The sequence below is a fragment of the Sorex fumeus genome, unplaced genomic scaffold (genome assembly GCF_029834395.1).
Source record: "Sorex fumeus unplaced genomic scaffold, SorFum_2.1 ptg000078l, whole genome shotgun sequence".
In the NCBI taxonomy this organism is placed as follows: Eukaryota; Metazoa; Chordata; class Mammalia; order Eulipotyphla; family Soricidae; genus Sorex; species Sorex fumeus.
This window is the reverse complement of record NW_026606135.1, coordinates 5,082,216-5,102,500: the sequence shown is the minus strand read 5'-3', so window position 1 is coordinate 5,102,500 and position 20,285 is coordinate 5,082,216. Positions and strand designations below refer to the sequence as shown.

The window sequence follows — 20,285 nt, the reverse complement described above, 5'->3', positions numbered from 1 at the left end:
GTTTGCCAGGGGAACTGGAGAAGGTCTCACGATCTGTGGGTTCAACTGCTCTGCTCACCTGGAGCTGCTGAGGTCCCTTCTGCCTCTGTCCATCCAGACTGCAGTCATGAGCAGCACTCACCCCAGCCTCTCTCATTTGAGTCCAGTTCAGCTGAAGAATGTAGGTGAAGATCATAAGTACCCAGTGCCGGGCAGGGGCTTGTCCACCAGGTGACTGAACCACACATGGTGGGTTCAACGATGGCCCCTTCTCCCATGATGGCTTTCAGCTGCCTGGGTGAGGTGGGGAGGGCCAATCGCTCTTGCCTTGAGCATCCTCTCCCTCTGTGTGGCAGGCTCTCCCACCTGACCCCTGATACCAGGGTTCTGAACTCCAAGTGTTTATGGATCCCAAGATTTATCCTTTTCCCAATGGCAGTTGTTTGAAGGATGGAAACCATTAGGGTTGTCTTGTCAGGCCCAGAGAGGAACTCCTGTGTGGCAATCCCTTGAGGATTTCTGGGGCACTCTGTGCGGTGAATGAGTCCATCCAGTATCTCTCAATTTATGGCTCCCAAGATCCTCCCTGCTGTGGTAGGGCTGGGAATTGTGCTGGCCAGGAGCAGGGTCTGGGGGAGTGAGGAGAATTGGTCCCCGGGGGACTCTTTGGTCCAGAGCCTGCAGTTCTGTGTGTTTGTGTCTGTGTCTATGTGTGGGAGACAGTGGCGGCCAGAGTACCCCCACTTGTTCTATGTTGGGGGTTTTGGGAATCCAGCAGGGGATAGAAGTCTTCTCTCTCTCTCTCTCTCTCTCTCTCTCTCTCTCTCTCTCTCTCTCACACACACACACACACACGCACGCACACACACACACACATACTCATTCACCTCACTCACACACAATACACACAAACTGCATTGCAGCTGTGATTTCCGGAGGCTAAATGAAGACATGATGGACTATTTGGGGGAGTCTTCTGAAGGGAGACAAGGGCACTTTGTCACTCATCACTCACGGCAGCAGCACGCCAGAGTGCCAGGAAGGAGGAGATCAGTGTTGAGAATGTCTGGGTGCTGGGTGCCCAAAGAAGAGTGCTCAGGGACCAGATGGAGGCCAACGGGCAGTCTGATGGTTCTGGACACCACGCTCCTGCAGGTGGATGTTCACTGTACAAGGGGGGGGGGGGACTCAGCCACCTTCTTGGTGATTGGGTGAAGCTCAGGGTAAGCCCTGAGCTCAGGTGACATGGTTGAGCAGGTCTAGCTCCATGCACTGTGGGTCCTATGGTGCCCCTAATGTTTCTTTCCTGGCAGGGTCTGGGCCCCCTGGACCACAGAGAGCCCAGCTACTTGGGGTCCAGTCACAGCTTGCCATAGGCTGTTAGGGCACTATAGGAGGAGTCCCCATTGGGAAAAGTTCCAGAAGGAAATCATGGTGGGTTTGGTCTTAGAGAGATGCAGGTCCATTTGTCTATTTGTCAAGCCCTTGGCCCCAGTGAGGGGCAGCTGAACTCCTGAGAAGACTCCCCTTTGTTGAATACCCCCTTGTCCCACACAGCTACTTCAGCTGGAGGCCCTGTCTCTGTGACGGCAGGGCAGCCCGAGAAGGCTTCTGGCAGCTGAGCTGAGCGCTGGCGGAGCCTGTGGTGTGGAAGGGCTCGGGCTGCTGGGAGGGCAGGGCTGCATGATGTGCCTTGGGGCTGTTCTCCCAGGCTGGGCCCAGGACTGTGGAGTTGGAGGGACAGGGAGCTTGGCTGTCGGCTTGGCTCTCCTTCCCCGACTAGCATGCGCTTCCCTGCTCTTTCCTTGTTTTTCCCGGCCTCTGCTCTGTGGCCACCTCCCTGGAAATTCTTGGGGGTTAGTTCCAATCTGTATTCAGGAATGATCCCTGGCACTGCTCAGGGGACCATGTGAAGGTGCCGGAATTGAACCAGTGTCAGCCACAGGCAGGGCAAAGTGCCTTAGCCCAGTTCTCTCTCTCTCTTTCTCTCTCTCTCTATCTCTTTCTCTCTTTCCCTCTCTCCTTCTCTGGGATTGGTTCCAGGGTCCCTTGAGCACTGTTTAGGAGCACCCCTCAAAAAATAAGTGCTTCTTTTTTTTTTTTTTTGCCTTTTGGGTCACACCCGGCGTTGCTTAGGGGTTACTCCTGGCTCATGCACTCAGGAATTACACCTGGCGGTGCTAGGGGGACCATATGGGATACTGGGAATCAAACCTGGGTCGGCCATGTTGGCTGCGTGCAAGGCAAACGCCCTACCCACTGTGCTATCGCTCCAGCCCCAGAAGTGCTTCTTTACTATAGCAAGTTCCCAAATAACATCCCCCTGAGTCAGTTGTCATTTAATTAGAAGGCTGATGACAAAAACAGCTCTGATTACTTGAGGACCTGCTTCCCTTAGACACTTTTTATTTTTATTATGGGGGTGTTTTGGGGGACCACACTTGGCAGTGCTCAGAGTTTACACGTGGCTCTGTGCTCAGAGATCACTCATAACAGTGTTTGGGGGAACAATAGGCAGTGTTGGGGTTCAAACTGAGTTGACTCCATGCAAGGTAAGTGCCTTAATCCCTGGACTATCTCTCCAGCTCCTACTGATGCATCATTTTGCTTAAAAGCCTGTGGCTTTTCCAGAGCCTACGTTGAAGCTAAGAGGGGGCTTACTGTACAGATGGGGTGGGGTGCTCTGGGGCAGGTGACTGCTCTCTTGGTTCCGAGCCGGGCAGGTGAGATGTGAAGCAAGCCTGCGTAGTATTGCCCCATCCACCAGTGACGCCTTGCTCATTTTCATGAGACATGTACTACTTGTGTTTCCCACTTTGGAGAGAAGTTAGGGGAAAGGAGCAGGTGGCCTGAGAAGCGACTATATAGGAGTGTGCTGAGGGCACCGTCAGCTTCAGGCTGGCAGAAGGGGGCTGAGGTGGATTGGGGGTTGTTTGTCCACACATGGGTCAACTCTTGCTCCAGCCAGTTGACCGACCCAGTGGCCACATGGGTGTGGCACTGCCAGAGTTGTGGACTTTCCAGAAGCCGGAACTCTGGATTTTCATTGGACATAGATCCATCTTTGAAACATGCCCCCAACTCTTTGGGCCATACCAGCCCATATTTGGCCGGAGCAGCTGGGGCCTGACTTCTGTAAGGAAGTTTTCCCTTCCTCACCTTTCGCTTTTCTCTGTTTCTGTGTTTGCCTGCTCAGGCCTCCACTCTGCCCCAAGCCCAGAGTGTCTCTCACCCACCATTCCTGGCTGACCTCGATGAATAAACTTTCTTTTTTCTTTCTTTCTTTCTTTCTTTCTTTCTTTCTTTCTTTCTTTCTTTCTTTCTTTCTTTCTTCTTTCTTTCTTTCTTTCTTTCTTTTTTCTTTTTGGGTCACACCTGGTGATGCATAGGGGTTACTCCTGGCTCTGCACTCAGGAATTACTCCTGGCGGTGCTTGGGGGACCATATGGGATGCTGGGAATCAAACCTGGGTTGGCTGCCTGCAAGGCAAACGCCCTAGTCTCTGTGCTATCGCTCCTTCCTTCCTTCCTTCCTTCCTTCCTTCCTTCCTTCCTTCCTTCCTTCCTTCCTTCTTTCCTCCTTCCCTCTCTCCCTCCCTGCCTGCTTTCTTTCTTTCTTTCTTTCTTTCTTTCTTTCTTTCTTTCTTTCTTTCTTTCTTTCTTTCTCTTCATTTTTCCTTTCTTCTTCCCCTTCCCTCCCCTCCTCTCCCCTCCCCTCCCTTCCCATCCCCTTCCCTCCCTTCCCTTCTCTCCCTTCCCTTCTCTCCCTTCCCTTTCTCCCCTCCCCTCCTCTTCTTTCCCCTTCTCTCTCTTCCCCTCCCTCCCATGCCCTCCCCTCCCTTCCTCTTCCCTCCCTTCCCCTCCCCTCTCCTCCCATTTCCTCCCCTCCTCTCCCCTCCTCTCTCCTCCCTTCCACTTCTCTTCCATTTCGTCTTCCTTTCTTTCTTGCAATTTCAGTTGTGTTGCAAAGAGAGGGCGCTGAGTCCTGGTTGAAACCCTCTGCAACTGCTCAGGTGAGCAGTGGTTCTGTTCTATTTACCCCTGTCCCTGGGGATGGAGCAGGCTCCTGAGGTGCCCTGTGGAGAGGAGGTGGAGCTAGAATGGCTCTGAGTTAGGGTTGGTCTAGATTGGGGAATCTTTTTGTTCTAAATGTGCAGCGGGTATTTGGAGCTGGAGATCAGTAAGACCTTCTCCAGTTCAGGGAGTTTGCTTGATAGATGCTGCAGATGTGCAGACCAGATTGGGGGGTGGGTGGGTAGGTGGGTCTCCAGGCCTCTGTGAAGCAGGATTTGGGTACTTCTTTGGAAGTACATATACCCTGTCAAGTTCAAAAGTTCCCGGGGTTCGAAGCTTGATGGCTTTGTGAATGGTTTGGGACGCACATGCTTTCTGGCACTAGAAGTGTGTACTTCCCTCTCCCGGGCTGCCCCAAGCTCTGGGCTCCTGGATGCACCAAAGGACCCACTCCAATTTTCTATGGCCTTATGCATGCCAGGGGCCCTGAGCTGTCACTTGGTCTCAATTTAACTGCACCTACAAAGGTGATTGGATAACTAGATGCAAGCAGAACTGACCGCTTAGCAGAACTCTCCTCTGGGCCTAGAGCTTTGCCTCACAGGGGTCACAGGCCAGTGAGGACTGCACTAGCCTGCTAGGAGGAGTTTCCTGAAGACTGGGGTTGGTGAGTGCCCTTCCTGGGGTCTCAGCTCTTCTTTGTTTGCACCAACAAGAAAGCGAGACTCAGGGAAGATGGCTGCTTATTCAACTAGGTCTCCGTTAAGACTGTTAAGACCAAGGCTGCTCTCCTCATGATTTTAGCATGGCCATTGTTCCACAAAATGCTTATTCATTCCTCTGGATAGCCACTGCTTACGAAGGCCTTGGGTGCCCATCTGCCTCTGCTGACCACATAGCAAAAGCTCTGAGTCACACTGGGTTTGGGTTCTGGAGCAGGGGTTCTGAACTCACCAGAGTACTATCAGAAGTCCACTGGGAGTTGAGTGGAGCCCCTTCTAGCCCAGTGACCTCCCACCCAGAGGTCTGCAGCAACTGGCTGATAAAGTAGGAACCTGCCTCGGAGATCCCACGAACTCCATTCCAGACAATAAAACAAGTCACAGATCTGTTTCAGTTTTCCAGGGCTCATAACAGCCATGTTTATACTATGCTGTAGTGTATTATGCGCCCCCAGAAGGTTGACCCCTCCCCAAATCTTCCATTTGTGAAAATACCTGCAAAAGGTAATAAAGCAAAGCATAGTAAAACAAGGTATGCTTGTGAGTTAGAATGAATTTCAGCTTCCATACCCAAATTAGTACTTGTGTCTCCTTCCCAGGCTTTGCAAGGAGGGGTCCTACTGGGATATACAGACCTGGGGTAAGACAACAAGTATTATGGTGGGCGTTCGAGGCTCTGTCTCCATCACAGACACATCTCTATGTGCTACACTCCTGATCCTCTAGACCAGGGTCAGAGGACAGAGTTTGGGCACCCCCCAGGTTTGCACAGGCCCTGCCTGGGGTGGGGAGCTCTCCCGCCCCAGTAGACTCAGTGCTTCTGGGTCACCGAGATCATGCACCTGGTGTTTCTGGGGCTCTGCCCTGCAAGCCTCCGGCAGCATTACAGGTGAGAGCAATGTTAGACTTGGGGCTTTGGTGCCTAGAATTGTTCTGATGGATGTGGAATCCTTGCCTGAGAACTCGTGAGAAAACCCCCAGAGCAGTTTGTGGGATAGCTGGAGGATTGCTTTGTTGTTGTTTATTGAATCACTGTGAGATACACAGTTGCAAAGTTGTTCTTGATTGGGTGTTGGCCAGACAATATTTCAGTACCCATCCCTTCAGGAGTGTGTACATTTCTCACCAGCAGTGCCACCAGCTTCCTTCCTGCCACCACCTCTGTACTCGCCCCCTGCCCCAGCATGACTCCATGGCAGGCACTTTTCTTTTTCTCTCTCTTTCCTTCTGGGCATTATGGTTTGCAATACAGGTACTGAGAGTTATCCTATATATTCCTTTACCTACTCTCAGCACTGACATCTTGTCCAGAGTGGTTATTTCCAACTACCATTGTTGTAGTGGTCACTTCTTTAAGATGGAGGATTGATGAGGAATTTTCTGTGTTCCCTTAAGTGATATTCCTTGAAATCTTTGAGCACTTAAATGTATTTTTGGGGTGGGGTCTTACTGACCAGTAGTCAGAGACTACTCCTTAGTTAGTACTTGGGGGCAAGGGGACCAGGTGATGCCTGGGTTTGAACCTGCTGACACCCTCATACAAAGCATGCACTAAAACCCTTCGGGCTACCTTTCTGATCTTTGATGTACATGGGGCGAAGCATTCAGCAGTGCTCAGAGAATCACACAGAACTGGGGATGGAACCTGGGGCTTCCACGTGTAATGCATGTACCTCAGCCCTCTGAATCATATACCTGTTCCTCTGAATGCAATGGGAGTGATTATACACAAGATGCAGGTGTGTGGAGACTGTGTTTGGGGAACTGTGTGGTGTAAGGGATGGAACTGGGGTTGACTTCATGCAAGGAAAGTGCCTTAATCCCTGCCTTAATCCCATATCTCTACCCTTTTAAGGCTATTTTGAGGGTGTTCTCTTGCCTGACAATTCTTTTTCTTTAAATATACTGTGAAAATATGTTCTGTGCTCTAGGAAAACAGGCTCTCTGTTTTCAGCACAGACAACCCAAGTAGGGGTGTTGGATGCAGAGGGAATGTGCTCCTGGGACCCCCCACAACAGAATCTCCAGAACACAGACAAGTCCCCTCCCTAACACGAGGTTATGGACAAGTTGGGCCCCAGTAGTTCCATGACTCTTGCTTGGAAGCTGCCAGTGGATATTCTCTTTTCTCTTTGGCGCACGAGGGGCAGAGGTCAGAAGGATCCGAGTGGAAGAGGTACTTTTTTGAACTTCAGTACACAAAAAGCAGCAAAAATCTCTGGATTGTGGTTTTCTTACAGTACTAGGAAAACACAGTTTTCTTCCTTGGAGAGGCTTGTTGAGGGACAGGGCCTTGGTTTTGGAATGGGGGGAACCATATGGGACACTCCCATTTCCAACCCAGGTTGACTGCATGCGAGGCAAGTCCCTATTCACTGTATTATCACTCTGCTCCCCCAATTTCCCCCTTTTGGACAATCAGCATAGCTCACCTCTGCCTGGGCATAGCCTGAGACTCGGTTGGGTGGGTCTGCCTCTGGCCAGGGGCAAGGGCAGAGCTTCCCGAGCTCTAGCTTCTTCTGTCCTACCATTCTCCTATGCGGGGCGTCGTTCTCTGGCCTGGTCAGGAGAGACACAGCTTGAGGGCTGCAGTGCTGGCATTGCCCATCCTGTCAGTGGCTCAGGACTGGAGTGTGTGTGTGTGTGCATGTGTGTATGTGTGTATGTGCGCACGTGCATGTGTGTGTGCACTCATGTGTGTGTGCGCTTGTGTGTGCACTCACATGTGTGCAGTTGTGCGAGTGTGTGTATGTGTGTGTGTGTGTGTGTGTGTGTGGTGTGTACACAGAGCCAGATAACTGCAGAGCTTCTCAGGTACAGAGGAGCCAGGGAAGGGTGGCAAGGGGTGCTGTTGATGGGAGGGATGTTATGCCCCTTAAGGTGGCAGGTCCAGTGCACATCCACTCGTGCAGGTGCAGCACACTAACCTCCAACTCTTCCAGGATGCTCAGGGAGGTTGGTGTCCCTGTCACCGAGTGGGGCAGCTGTCTCCTTCAGATTAGAAAACTGTCCACCGGGGGTGGGGCACAGAGACGGTAATTGAAACCCAGCTATTCAAGTGTCTTCCTTTAATTGTCTTTTAATCACCAAGGAAATGAGGAGCACAGTAGCTTGAGCAGGGACTCAGGGGTAGCCTGCCTGATGGGAATCCTCCCTTTCATCCTCGAGCCTGTGGTCTTGCCTAAGTGACTCCATCTCTGCCTCCTCGTCTCTGAGAGTCATAACAGGGCAGAATTCACAGCACTAATGGAGACGCCTCTGAGAACATCGGAGGCCCTTAGAACAGTGTGTGGCGGGTGGATGGTGCTCGTTAAGCAGGTCCCTCCATTGTCATTTCCCTTCACCATCGTACTACTCTTTAAAGGACCCATGAGTGCTTCTCCCATTTCCCTGCACTTTGTTGCTATGGACATTACGTTTACTTTTCTCTTGTATTCCCCGTTGTTTTGGCCATGACTCGGGGGTCTGCCCTGTCCTTCGTGGGCTTCCTGATCACTGCCGGTTCCATGTGTGTGGAGAGGGGCTGGGGTGAAGTGAGAACGAATTCTCCTGTGTGATGGTCAGCTAGTTATCAGCCTGTGTCAGGACTGAGTGTTCTATGGAAATTCAAAAAGGCAGCAGGACCCTACCCCAGGCCTGGAGGGTTTGCAGAACAATAACGGGTGCCCAGAGAAAAATCCTTCCCAACACAAATAATTTTCCTGTGTTGTCTTAATGGGCAGCCTCATGCTCACAATTCATTACTGCAGAGGAGGTTATTAATGGCCAAGGCAGGCGCTGGGGTTTGTTCCGGGGAAGTGCTGGCCGGCCACAGGACCGGCAAAATGGGGGCGGGAGAGAGAGCCACTGCTGGGGCGGGCGCCCCCGCGCCTGCACTTAGCCAGGATGCCTCTAACCTGTGATTTGCGGAGCTGGGTGTGAGGTGGAAACTAATTACAGCTGCCAGGGGAGAGCTTGCATAACTCACTCCCCGCGCTCGCCCACCAGCGTCGCAGCATCATCCCCGTGCGCGGAGCCAGGAGCGCGCACACCGGGTGGTGGTGTCACGTACTGACTCCCCACACCAAGACAGAGAGGCGCAGATGGGGGCAGTGAGGGCATGGAGGGGGCACTCAGTCTTGGGTGTGGTGCCCCGAGTCAGATCTCTCAGTGGGAGAGAAGAGCGGCAGAGCAAGGGAGCCAGGTAGGAACCGTCGGCCCCCAAAGCTCAGCATCTCCCTCGTTTGACCTGCAGGTGGGGGCCACGGACTCACCTGACCCCACAGCCTGGGTTGAGATACGTTCTTCCAGGGCCCCTGCAAAGCTGCGGAGACTGGGAGCTGCCTCGTTTTCGGGCGCCTCATTCACTGCGCTGGGCCAGGCTCGTTGCAAGCGCAAGTGGAGCAGGGAGTGTGGAGCGGAGACTGTGCCAGCGGAGGCTGGAGGCGCGGCGCCTGCCGCTGGGAGGGGGTCTGGCCAGGTCCTTGCTGAAGGCAAAAACGTGCATGGCTTGCTTCCCTTGGCCTTGGCCCTGGGGCTGAAACTGATCAGCTTTATGAATCAATAAGCATTTACCTACCAAGACTAAATTCAGAGCCAGGGGCAGCGTCTTCTACCTCTAGTCCTTGGACCGCCCCTCCCTGTTTCTTTTAATCACTCTTTTTGGTTTTATTATGAAATAATGTGCAGAAAACTTTCGTAAAACACGCACTTAGAGCTTAATGAATGACTTCAAGCAGGCGTGTGAACATCCACGAAAGCGTGCTGCAACTTATTAGTCTTGACTTTCGGGAACTTTCCGTGTATGTATAGACAGTGGAGTCAATGAAATCATACTGTGTGCGTTTGTTTTCGTGTCTGACTGCTTCGGCTCAGTATTGTTTGGGAGATTTATTTCTGTAATTAGGTTTGGTGGTAGATTTGTTTGGATATACTGTGCACATGATTTGATTACTCGCAAATGAAGACAGTTCCTCTCTCACTTGTACTTTTCTTTTTCTTCTCTGACGGTGTCAGCCAGAACCTTTAATACAGTATTAAATAGTTATGATAGTAACAGACATCTTTTCTTTATCTATTTATTTACTTGCAGTGCTGGAATCAAACCTGGGACCCTGTTATACAAAAGAAGCTCCCCCATTCTATTAAGATTTTTTTTTAATTGAGAAGGAATCCATACCTTTTAATCCACCCATGGAAGGGCACAGTTGAATGTCTTTTAGTCTGTTCAGTAAGTGGTGGAACAATCACTACATCAATTTTAGAACTTAAAAAACATTGGGGGCTGGGGCTGGAGCAATTAGCACAGTGGGTAGGGCGTTTGCCTTGCATGTGGCCAACCTGGGTTCGATTCCCAGCATCCCATATGGTCCCCTGAGCACTGCCAGGGGTAGTTCCTGAGTGCAGAGCCAGGAGTAACCCCTGTGCATCGCCAGGTGTGACCCAAAAAGCAAAAAAAAACACCCCAAAACAAACATTGGGGGCTACATCCAGATGTGCTCAAGGGTTACTCCCTGCTCTGTGCTCAGGAGCATTCCTGGTGGGGGTTGAGGTACCATATATGGTGCTGGGAATCAAACCTCGATCAGCTGTGTGCAAGGCAAATGCCCTACCTGCTGTACTATTCCCCTGCACCAACTGTAGAACATTTTCATCACTGTGGACTATTAACAGTCACTCTGATTTCCCTCCAATTCCTCCAGCTCAAGGCTGACACTCAGCTACTTTCTGTATCTATACATGGTGAATGTTTTGCTCTTGCCCTACAATATATGGTCTTTGTGATTCATCTCATCTTATTTTTCATCTCATGGAAAAGTTCTCAGGATTTCACAGCTGTGTTTGCTCTTTTGTCTTTCCCTTCCTTTCCCTTCCTCTCCCCCCTTCCCCTCCCTTCCTTTCCCCCTTCCCTTCTTTTTCCTCCCCTTCACTCCCCTCCTTTCCCTTCCTTTCCTTTTCTTCTCTTCACTCATCTCCCTTCCTTCCTTCCCTTCCTTCTTCTCCCTCCCCTCTTTCACCTCCTCCCTCCCTCTCTCCCTCCCTCCCTCCCTCCCTCCCTACAGTTTCTCCCTCTTTCTTTCTTTCTTTCTTTCTTTCTTTCTTTCTTTCTTCCTTTCCCAACATCCCTTATTAAGGGCATATATATATATATATTTCATTTTTCTTCTTGCTTTAGCTAAGAATTTCATTTTACTAATATTTTACATCTTGCATATGAATGGGTGTTGAATTTCATCGAATACTTCTGCTGCTGTTGGGATGGTCACATGATTTTTCTTTCTCGATATATTAATACAATAAATTACACTTGATTGATTTTTTTTAAATGTTAAACCAACTGTTCGTTCTTGGAATAAACTCAAATTAGATGTGACATACTATCCTTTTTATAGAGAGCTGGACATAGTTAGCTAATATTTTGTTTAGGGTTCCTGCATTGATGATTCTGAAGGTTTTGGCTTGTGATTTTCTTTCTTAGAGTCTCCATTCCAGGTTTTTTACCTGTTTCTCTTTCGCACAGCAATTGGTATAATAATAACAGCAGCAGCAGAACTGCCCAGTTATTTCATTCTTTCCTGATTTTGGGGACTTGCTGGGCTTAGCTAGGTAGTTCTTCTGTGTTTGCTTGGGATCTCTCATAAGGTTGTCATCAGATAGCAGCTGGATTTGGCATCTGCAAGATGGTATCCCTTCTACCACCAATGCTTGACAGGGATGCTGGGAGGCTGGAAGTAAGCACTCTCTCCCTCTCTCCTTCTTCCCCTTTTCCCTCATTCCTTTCCCCCTGCCATGATGAACTTGGTGTGGGTTTAAATAAGACTTGGTCCCTAGAAGATACAACAGCAGAAGATGCCAGGCTTTCTGATGGCTTACTCCCAGAATGGGCCCTGGTTTCTGCATCCTGGTTCCTAAAGCAGCTCCCAAGGCCAATATAAGACTAGCTTGAGTGTGTTACATGCTGGAAAGATGGTTCATTGAAGCTCTCTTTTGGAGACAAAGTGGTTTAGATATTGAGGATACTCTGTCTCATGATAAGAATTGCAGAATGTGACTTTGAATTGATCTTACTTCCCAGTCCTGACTTGAAATATTTGAGGGTCATTGACTATCATTGATTCACTTCTCAGTCTTTCCCTGTCACTCGTCTCTGCTCCTAGCAGAGAGTAGGGTTATGGTGTAGGTCACTTGGGATCTGACTAGGTTTTGGATTTGGGCTTTTGAGACAGAGGACCCTGCTTCCTTCAGGCATCAGTGTGCAACCTCTTAAGGACATGTGCTCTACTGTGCTCACAGTCTGTTAGCAGCACAACTCTGCAGGGTCTTTGGATTATTTCTGAGACTCCAGGTATTTGAGAAGCTAAGAATCAGAGGGTTTAGAGGGGCTCAGTCTTTCTGGGGGAGGTGTGGGGCCAGCCCTAGTTCCTTCTAGGCCTAGATGGTATCAGAAAGATGGGTGGAGAATTGTAGTGCTTATGATTTGGAATAAAAAAGCCAGTGATATAGCACAGGGGCTAGGGAATTTGTCTTGTTGTGGATGGCTTGATCCTCAGCATCCCATATGGTCCTCCAAGCACTGTCAGGAGTGATCCCTGCACACAGAGTTAGGAGTAAAACTTGAGCAATGCTACTCTATGTGCCTCTCCCTCCAGTAGGATTTATAAGGAGTCTTCTGGATGAGTATGTTATCATTACTTCTCCAGGATGGAGGAGAGAAACTGAGGCCCAGTGGGACTATAGGATTGTCTGACATCTATCAGAAATAGGGAGCCGGGGGTCCCACTTTTCAACCCCCATGCTGTATATTGATCCTGTTCCTTTTACAGGCACCTGCTATCCTTCTCTGGCTTAAAAAACTGCAACTCACTTTCCAGAAGCCATTTCCTATGGGTGCTGATGGGTTTGCCCTTCCTGCTAATCAATGGGGCCCTGGAGTGCAGGGAGCTGAGCAGAAGGTTTCTGGCTGGTGCCCAGAGGCAGTGGGAGAAGCAGGCTGCCAGTCCAGTTAGGCTGTGCTGGAAGAAGGCAGGGCAGTGCAGTTTGGAACTGGACTACCTGGAATCTATTTCTCTGTGGTTCCTCTGGCTATGCCAGTGCCCTGGAGTCTTGTACTGGCATTATTCATTTTTCCCTTCAAAGACATCCAAGTAGAAATAGGACCCTTCACATAAGCCCTGATTATGTGACAGAATCCAGCCAGGCTGGCTGATGCCCTGCAAAGAGCTTTGGAAACTATCAGGAAAGTGGGTGCATATGTGACAGGTGGATAGAAAACACAGGTGAGATGGGAGTCTGCTCCTTCAGAGTTTTCCATATCCCTTGGGGATTATTGATCCCATCAAGAGGGATAACTTTGTTGTGGGAACAATCCCCCCCCACCCCTACCCCTGTGCCACGGAATCTGGAGGAAGCTTCGGATCAGGTTCAGACCAGGAGAGGGAAACTTAGTCAGGTTCGAGAAGATAGACTCTTCCCTCCCTAAATACTAGACTGTTTGCTTAGGCCCAGACAGGAAGTTTCAGTTCCGGCATCAGGCGTGCAGGAGTGAGGGTGGGGTGAAGGGTGCCTATAGAAAGTCTGGGGGGTGAGATGGGGCCACAGAAACAAGTCTTAGTAAGAAGCTAATCGAAACCGTACAGCGGAGACGGGAGAAAGCACTTCAGGGGCTCCTGGTGGACGTCTGGGCATACACTTGACCTTGCTGTGAATTTGATTGTTGCTGAGCACACAAGGCCACAGACTCGAAATATCTGTGCCTACATAGCATAGGCGCGACCATCATTCCCTCTGGAATATTCCCTTGTAAATTCTATTAGGAATCACAGAACAAGTTACAAAAAGCAATACGAAATGATGCGCGTTATTTGTGTTAACTGTCTGATAAACCTACTTACTCTTTTGTTCACACCTGTTACCCTGAATTCCAAAAAAGGCAATAAGAAATCAGGGTGCGAAACTGCGGCTGGTGACAAGCCCGAGGTTCATGTGCCTTTTTTGATGAAAATGTGCTCTGTGCAGAGATGAGACAGAGCTAACTTAATTTTTCCTGTCAGTCTCTGTAGTAGATCAATTAAACTGCCAAGGCGATCAAATATTTCAGACTGTATTTATTACATTAAGTATTTATGTTCGGGCCAAGCCTTTAAAGCATGATGTCATATAGGAATGTAGGCGATCAGATCAATTCAGCAGAATTTGCTGTAACTTAATGGAAATCTAATTGGGTGTTTTAATTTAGTGTCCGGGAGGTAGCATGTTCTTCAAACAAAACCATTTCAGACTGCATTTAGGGGCCAGATGGGTTTTGCACAGAGGTGGGTGCTGCTATATTGGAGATACAGAGGGAAGGAGGCCTCTCAGGGCATCACTGGCTGGTGGGTTGTTCAACTCCCATGCAAAGGAACTCAGTGGCTTTAATCCTAGAGAAGGGGGTGGAGGGACACTTCTGGGGGATTTTTCATGGCACATGGGTGCCCACCTCCATGATTGCTGCCATGGAAAATTTATTAGCACAGAATTACCCATAATATTATTTAAATATATATAGCACTATAGCACTGTCCTCCCGTTGCTTGAGCAGGTCCAGTAAAATCTCCATTGTGAGACTTCTTACTGTGTTTGGCATATTGAATACATCACAGGTAGCTTGCCAAGCTTTGCCTTGTGGGCGAAATACTCTCTGTAGCTTGCTGGGCTCTCTGAGAGGGGCGGAGGAATCGAACTCAGGTCGGCCATGTGGGCTGCATGCAAGGCCCTACCCTTTGTGCTATTGCTCCAGCCCTTAAATTTATATATTGCTTGAAAAAAGATCTAGTTTCTGAAAAAAGTTTTTTTTACCATTTTGTGGAATTTCAGGAAGTTCCATTTATATGTGTGTAGGTATGACCCTCCCCCCCAACCAACCCGGGCATCACACACACACACACACACACACAAACCTGTCTTTCCTATATGTGGGATATAAAGAAATATAGTAAGAGAACAACAAATAGTCATCAAAACTGAAGATTTTGTCTACAGAACTGAGCTTACATGGGAAAGGGGGCTGGAGGGGTCCTTGGGAAACTGTTAGAGGGAGGCGGAGTCTCTATCTGGTAATCAGAGTATGTTGTGTGCATGTATATATATATAAGATGTGGTTAAAAGTATTCTAAGTCCAGGTACCTCAATTTAAAAAATAATTTTAAAAATAAAAGGTGAGTGTGGCTCTTAGCGGCAGATGTCTGGGCCAGATGCAGGGGTATAGTCATATTTCTCAGTGACTTCGGAGGATCTCTTTCACAGGACACTCCCATGTCTACATGACAGGATGTGGGGAATCATGCATCACAGACTGGGGCTTCCTTTGCATGGGGAATATCTATCTGGCCATTTGGTAAGGTGGAAACTCTCCTTTATGTGGGTAATAACTGATCATTTGGGAAAGGGGAAACTATAGAAGAGCACAAAAAAAACCCTATAAAAACCATTCATTTTCTTACAGCCAGAATGAATCACTATAGGTATCAATTGTTTCTTATTCAATGATAACTAAATCTCCACTGTAGCACTGTAGCATTGTTCTCCCATTGTTCATCAATTTGCTTGAGCGGGCACCAGTAACATCTCATAACAAATTGTGAGACTTGTTGTTACTGTTTTCGGCATATCGAATACGTCACGGGTAGCTTGCCAGGCTTTTTGCCGTGCAGGTGAGATGCTCTCGGTAGCTTGCTGGGCTCTCCGAGAGGGGCGAAGGAATCAAACTTCGGTTGGCCATGTTGGCTGCGTGCAAGACAAACGCCCTACACACTGTGCTCTCCAAAAATTTTTTATTATACATAAATATAAATTTATAGGCTTATCTAAATATGCATGCTATAACTTTCAAAGAAAATAATAATCTCATGTTATATATATTAATGTTTTAGTAACTTTTTAGAAATTCAGATTTTTAACTAAAAGTTGAAATATGTTCTATTTCTAAATGTGTACAATTATCATATCTATTCTATATGGATCTGTATTGTTATTTTTATTTTTGTTTGTTTTTATTTTTGAGCCACACCCAGTGGTGCTCAGAGTTTACTCTTTGCTCTGTGCTCCACTCCTGGTGGAGATCAGGGGACTATATGGAATGCTGGGGATCAGAACTGGCTTGTCACATGCAAGGCAAATGTCCCACCCACAATACTATTTCTCTAGCCCCTGTATGTAGCTATACATATACATCTATATGCAGTGTGTATGTATGTATTATATATAGTAGACATGTATGTAAATAAGCATAGATATTTATGCACATATCATAAAAGTAAGTAAAGTAAAGTAAAAGCCCTCCCGTTGATCATCGATTTGCTCGAGCGGGTCCAGTAACGTCTCCATTGGAGACTTTGTTGTTACTGTGTCTGGCATATCGAATACGTCACGGGGAGCTTGCCAGGCTCTGCCGTGCGGGCGAGATACTCTCGGTAGCTTGCCGGGCTCTCCGAGAGGGGCGGAGGAATCGAACTCAGGTCGGCCACGTTGGCTGCGGGCAAGGCAAACGCCCTACCGCTGTGCTATCGCTTCAGCCCTATCATATTGACTATTCATATTGACACATATCATTTTGACTATTTTTGCTTTTTTTTAAGGAGGGAAGGTTGTGTTATATCTGATGGTGCTTAGAGGACTATATGTTACTGGGATCAAACTGGGGTTTGCCACCTGCAAGGAAAGCTCCTAAACCCCTATGCTATCTCTCTGGCTCTTAACTTAATTTTTATTTTTGTGTTTATTTATTTATTAATTTTGTGCTCAGGGTCACTCCTGGCAGTACTTGGGGGACCATATATGCTTCTGGAGATTAAACCTAGTTAGGCTACATGCATGGTAAACACCTTATCACCTACCTGTACGGTGTCTCTGGCCCTTTAACTTGCTTTCTTGATGTAATATTTTATTTTATTTTTGTGGCATTAAAGGTCCTCCTAAAATTTTGTCACAGCTGTAGCATGTTCTATATTCAGTAAAATTTCTGTTTTAGAGATATTAGGTTATTTATAGAAAAATGTTGAAAGATAGCACAGCGGGTAGGGCGTTCGCCTTACACGCGGCCAACAGGGCCGACCCGAGTTCGATTCCTCCGCCCCTCTCGGAGAGCCCGGCAAGCTACCAAGAGTATTCGATATGCCAGACACAGTAACAACAAAGTCTCCAATGGAGACGTTACTGGGCCCGCTCGAGCAAATCGACGATCAACGGGAGGGCCTTTACCTTTACCTTATACACATATATGTGTATATGTATACATATGTGTGTATGTGTACAGATAATACATCACTTGATCACTTGATCCCCCGTTATTCATCGAATTACTCGAGCAGTAACGTCTCCATTCATCCCTGTTGTGTGCTAGCGTAGCCCAATGGCATCTGTTCGTTCTAGGAACATGCAGAGCCTCAAACCTATCATTCAGGGTCTTGACGAAGAAGTCTGACCATCTTGTAGGTGGGCGATCTTTTGATGCCCTGTGGAATCCAGTTAGTAATGGCTCTAGTCCAGCGGTTGTCTGTAAACCTCATTACATGTCCAGCCCATCTGATTTTTGATGCCTTGGCAAATGAGACAGCGTCCCTGATTCTTGAGTGTTGACGGAGATCAGAACTCCGGATTCTATCTCTCATTTGAGTGAATCGTGATATTCCAAGCATAGCTCTTTTGATTCCTCTTTGAGAGACCCGAATAGCGTTCTCATCCTGTTTTCGTAGGGCCCAGGTCTCTGAGGCATATGTTAATGCAGGAAGAACAGTGGAATCGAAGAGATGTGCTCATAGCTGGAGGTTCTTTGTCCTCTTAGTTATTTCTTCAACTCTCTTGAAGGCATTCCAAGCCGCTCTCTTCCTCCTGCGCAACTCAGGTGCCAGGTCATTCATCATGTTGATTTCTTGACCTAGGTATATATAACTGTTGCATTCAGAGATGGTGGTTCCATTGAGAGCGAATGGAGTGTCAGGAACGAGGCTGTTTCTCATAAACATTGTCTTCGTAAGATTCAGCTGTAGTCCTACCTTTCCACACTCACGGTCGAAGTCGGTCAGCATTTGTGCCACTTGGCTGATGGTTGGTGTTATTAGAACGATGTCATCAGCAAAGCGGAGGTGGTGTAGTTGCCGACCATCTATCTTCACTCCCATTCTTTCCCATTCCAGTCGTTGCATGATGTTCTCGAGGGTGGCACTGAAGAGTTTTGGTGAAATGGTATCACCCTGCCGAACCCCTCTCTTGACATGGATGATTACTTCTTTGTAGAATGGTGAGATCCTGGTAGTGAATCCATAATAGAGCCACCAGAACGGAACTTAGGGCAACAGGAAATCACTCTGCCTTGAGCTGTATCCTGGAACCTCTAGTGTTTGGACAGACTTTTTGAATCCAGAAGAAAGAAAATTAGAGTTCCACTTCTGGAAATCTAGTCATTAAATCCTGCTACATTTAAAGTTTGGTAGACTTGAAGGCTGGATAACTGAGTGGCAGAGCACTTGCCTTGCACTTATGGGACCCTGAGTTTGATCCTGGACACTGCAGGGGGAGACTTGAGTGTTTGATTTTCTCCTCAAAGTTCTATTGGTACAATGAGTTAGATGGGAGCAGGTCCTTGAGGAGCAGCACAGTGTGAAGGGCAGGGGCCATGCCTCATGCCCAAGGAGGGCCCAGTGTGATGTGAGTGAGCACAGCCGCACGCACAGATGACTGGGCTCACATTACTTGCCCCCTCCCCCAAATCTACCTTCTCAGAGAAGCACGTGGGACAAGCAGAGCTCGGGGGTAATCATTGGATTTAGCTATGCCTTAGACTTGCCCTTTCATTTGTAGGGTAATTGGAAATACTAATGCTTGAAGGCTTAATAATAGAGTTATAGAATTTCTCTGAAAAGGAGGTGCATAACTTCCTTTTTATGGGAGGGGGTGCTCTCAAGCAGCGTTCAGGAGATTCTCCAGGAGATTCTCAGCTATTGGCCAGTGGTTCAATGCAAAGGCCCAAGGATATAATGCTGCTGGGGGCCTTGATTAGTGGAGATTACAGGCTGTTCTGGTGGGGGGGGGCAGAGGGGAGACCTCCAGAACCACATCTGACCATGCTCAGGGGATCATGTAGTGCTGGTGATGGAACCAGAGTTGGCCCCATATATGACCTCTGTTCATGTGTGGAGAAACCAAAACTGAGAAAGTTGGCATAAAATCTTATAGCCAGCTCACAGTGAAGCTGGGGGAGGGGGGGGCAAACTTCAAAGCCATTTCTCCTGCCTTACCAGGCTGCTCTCACTTTTTTGACCCTGGAAGCATCGTATGTCATTGTCATTGTAACTTTTTCTTTTGGCCTCCCAAGTGGTGGTCAGGGGACCTAGGAGCCTTATTGGTGATTCTTTTTTTGAGGGGTTGAGATGGGATGGGGTACAACTGGCAATGTTCAGGGCTTGTTCCAGGCTCTGCACTCAGGGATCACTCCTGGTGGACTCGGGGTACCATATGGGGTACTGGGGGTTGAACAGGGGTTTGTCACATGCAAGGCAAATGCCCTGTCCTCTGTACTATTGCTCTGATCCCTTATTGGTGATTCTTGCCCAGTCAGGCCTGCATTTCAGTTTCAGGGTCAGAGGATGCGATGCTACTTGGGTCTTGTGGTGCTGGACCATCCCAGTAGTGCTGGAGGCTTTCCGGACCATACCCTATGATGCTAGATGTTCTCCAGAGCTACAACTGGCAATGCTGGGGATCACATGGTACTGGAAAATGATGAACCCTAACTGCTGAACTATCTCCCAGCCTCTCATTTTATAAGATTTTCATAATGATTACTGTGCTTGGGAGTAGTTTACACACACACACACACACACACACACACACACACACACACACATTTATTTGAGTTAAGAGAGATGTTGGCTGGTAGATGATTTGTGTGAAATTACAGTCAATTAAAATTCTGAAAACATGGGTTAAAATAGAAGAACTTAGCTTTGTAATTCACATACAATCCTAAACCACTTATTTTTGTTGTTGTTGTTGTTGAAAGGAATTAAAAAACTTGTCTAATAGTCCATATTATGCATGAAGATTCTCTAAACATCTCTCCAGGGGCTGCAGAGTATTATGACAGAAACATATCACCCCTTGAGAGAGCCCACTGCATACAACAGCATGCCAGTGGTAAAGAACAGAAAATCCCTCTGGCTTTCCTTCCAGTTCACCCTCCAACTCCCTAGTCTCTCTGATCTGCAGGCCACTAGGAGAATGTTCACTGAATGCCTCATATTTACGGAATAGCCCCAGATCTTTTTTACTTTATACTCCCTCCTTTTTCCTTTGGATTGGATGAACTGACCGCTGCAAAAAAAAGAGGATTCCACTTTCCCTTTTTTTTCAAGTTCTGCCTGGTTTACAACAGTCTTCCACCAGGTGACATAACAGAGAAGTTGTGTGGATCTCATGTTTTCTACTGCTCAGCCCTGTCCCCCTTGATACTATTGTGCCCTTGTGCAAAGATGATAGGCTTTATTATTTCCCTACTAAGTGTCACAGCAATAAAATTGTTTCTTTTCCCCTTCTGCTGTGACTGTTTCAGAGACCGTGT

The 20,285-nt window shown here is 48.0% G+C and overlaps 1 protein-coding gene across 1 annotated transcript in view; it reads left to right on the top strand.

Moving 5' to 3' along the window:
* Positions 1–20,285, top strand: part of DRGX (dorsal root ganglia homeobox) — a 35,374-nt gene that overhangs the window by 8,742 nt on the left and 6,347 nt on the right. The gene's annotated exons all lie outside the window — the stretch shown is intronic.